This window comes from Loxodonta africana, chromosome 5 (genome assembly GCF_030014295.1).
Source record: "Loxodonta africana isolate mLoxAfr1 chromosome 5, mLoxAfr1.hap2, whole genome shotgun sequence".
Classification (NCBI taxonomy): Eukaryota; Metazoa; Chordata; class Mammalia; order Proboscidea; family Elephantidae; genus Loxodonta; species Loxodonta africana.
This window is the reverse complement of record NC_087346.1, coordinates 6,649,806-6,652,943: the sequence shown is the minus strand read 5'-3', so window position 1 is coordinate 6,652,943 and position 3,138 is coordinate 6,649,806.

Sequence of the window (3,138 nt, the reverse complement as noted above, 5' to 3'; positions counted from 1 at the left end):
TAATTACCAAAAGGTTGGAAGTTTTAATCTACCAGCTGCTCCTTGTAAACCCTATGGGCCAGTTCTACTCTGTCTTAGAGGATTGCTATGCATCGGAATTGACTCAGTGGCAATGGGTTTGGTTTTATTTATTTATTTTTTGGGGGGCACACCTGATCTGTGTATGGAAATAGGGCTTTTTGTTATGTTAATAAGATCATACTTAAGTAGGGTGTTTTTTAAATCTAATCACTTCTGAGTTATGAAAAGGAGTAAAAGAGACACAGAGACATATGAAGGGAAAAGAGGAAGATAGATGACAGAGATAGATACATTCACAAGGATTGCTGGCAGCTATGAGAAGCTGAAATGGACAAGGATGAACCTTGTCCTAGAGCCGTGTGCTGAATTCAGACTTCTAGCCTCCTTAGCTGTGAGAAAATAAATTTCTGTTCTTTAAATCTACCAGCAACCCTAAGTAGGAAAGACAACTACTGGCTACAGGCACTGCTAAAAACTGCTACTTCATCTCCTGGGAACATGATATATCGACTATACCCTCATCAAAAGAGATTAAGCACTGGATAAGTAAAGCATTACTGAAAAAGAAGAACAAAGTAGGAGGCCTCACTCTACCTGATTTTAGAACCTATTATACCACCACAGTAGTCAAAACAGCCTGGTACTGGTACAAACAACAGATGCATAGACCAGTGGAACAGAATCGAGAATCCAGATAAATCAATCCGCATACGAGCAGCTGATATTTGACAAAAGCCCAATGGGGAAAAGGAAGTTTCTTTAACAAATCATGCTGGTATAGCTGGATATCCATCTGAAAAAAAGAAAGAAAGAAACAAGAGCCATACCTTACACCATGCACAAAAACTGGCTCAAAATGGATCAAAGATCTAAATATAAAATCTAAAACGATAAAGATCATGGAAGAAAAAATAGGGACAATGCTAGGAGCCCTAATACATGGCATAAACAGTACACAAAACATTACTAACAATGCACAAACCCCAGAAAAGAAAAGAGATAATTGGGAGCTTCTAAAAATCAAACACCTATGCTCATCCAAAGATTTCACCAAAAGAGTAAAAAGATTACCTACAGACTGGGAAAGAGTTTTTAGCTATGATATTTCTGATCAGCACCTGGTCTCTAAACTCTACATGATACTGCAAAAACTCAACAACAAAAAGACAAGTAACCCAATTAAAAAATGGGCAAAGAATGTGAACACCCACTTCACTAAAGAAGACATTCAGGTAGTTAGAAGATATGTGAGGAAATGCTCACGATCATTAGCCATTACATTAGAGAAATACAAATAAAAACTACAATGAGATTCCATCTCACTCCAACAATGCTGGCACTAATCCAAAAAACACAAAACAATCCATGTTGGAGAGGTTGTGGAGAGACTGGAACACTTATACACCACTTTGGAAATCAATTCAGTGCTTCCTTAAAAAGCTAGAAGTAGAACTACCATACAACCCAGCAATCTCTCTCCTTGGAATATATCTTAGAAACATAAGAGCCTTTACAGGAACAAATATATATGCATACCCATATTCATTGCAGCACGGTTTACAATAGCAAAAAGATGGGCACAATCAAGGTGCCCATTAACAGATGAATGTATAAATAAATCATGGTATATTCTTACAATGGAATGCCATGCATCGATAAAGAACAATGATGAATCTGTGAAACATTTCATAACATGAAGGAATCTGGAAAGCATTATGCAGAGTGAAATTAGTCAGTTGCAAAAGGACAAATATTGTATAAGACCACTATTATAAGACCTCAAGTAATAGTTTAAACAGAGAAGAAAATATTCTTCAATGGTTACGAGAGTGGAGAGGGAGGGAGGGAGAGGGGTGTTCACTAATTAGGTAGTAGACAAGAACTATGTTAGGTGAAGGGAAAGACAACACACAATACAGGTGAGGTCAGCACAACTGTACTAAACCAAAAGCAAAAAGTTTTCTGAATAAATTGAATTCTTTGAAGGCCAGTGTAGCACGGGCTGGGGTTTGGGGACTATGGTTTCAGGGAACATCTAGGTCAATTGGCATAATTAAATCTGTTGAGAAAACATTCTGCATCCCACTTTGGAGAGTGACTTCCGGAGTCTTCAAAATTAGCAAGAGTCCATTTAAAATGCATGAATTGGTCTCCACCTACCTGAAGCAAAGGAGAATGAAGAACACCAAAGACACAGGGTAATTATGAGCCCAAGCAACAGAATGGGTCACATAAATTAGAGGCTACATTAGCCTGAGACCAGAAGAACTAGATGGTGCCCAGCTACAACCGATGGCTTCCCTGACAGGGAACACAACAGAGAATCCCTGAAGGAGCAGCAGAGCAGTAGGATGCAGACCTCAAATTCTCTTAAAAAGGCCAGACTTAATGGTCTAACTGAGACTAGAAGGACACCAGAAGTCATGGTACCCAGACCTTCCGGTAACCCAAGACAGGAATCATTCCCAAAGACAACTCTTTAGACAGGGATTGGACTGGACTACAAGATAGAAAATGATAGTGGTGAGGAGTGAGCTTCTTGGATCAAGGAGACACATGAGACTATGCGAGCAGCTCCTGTCTGGAGGAGAGATGAGAAGGCAGAGGGGAACAGAAGCTGGCTGAATGGACATGAAAAGACAGGGCGGAGAGAAGGAGCATACTGTCTCATTAGGAGGAGAGCAACCAGGGTGTATAGCAAGGTGTATATAAATTTTTGTGTGAGAGACCAACTTGATTTGTAAACTTTCACTTAAAGCACAATAAAAGGTAAAAAAAAAAAAAAAAAAAATGAGAATAAACACAGGATCTGATTTACAGAATCACCAGCTGCCAATCCAAAGTTCGGTGCATTTATGTCGGATCCATGCAGTCTCAGGCACTTGCATATGCTTGGAGGAGTGCTGTAACTTATACAGAGTGGTGGCTTTTCAGAGTGAAATATGGTGCCATTAGAAAGAAAGTGTAAACCAGGATTCTCAGGCAAACCACTTCGCCTACCTGAACCACCACTTATGATCTTTCTGCCAATGCTATAACTGTGAAGGAAAATGGTGAAGTGAACTTCTGGCCTTAAAAAGGAAAGCAGGGGCTTTTCAAACATAAGCCAGGTTTGTT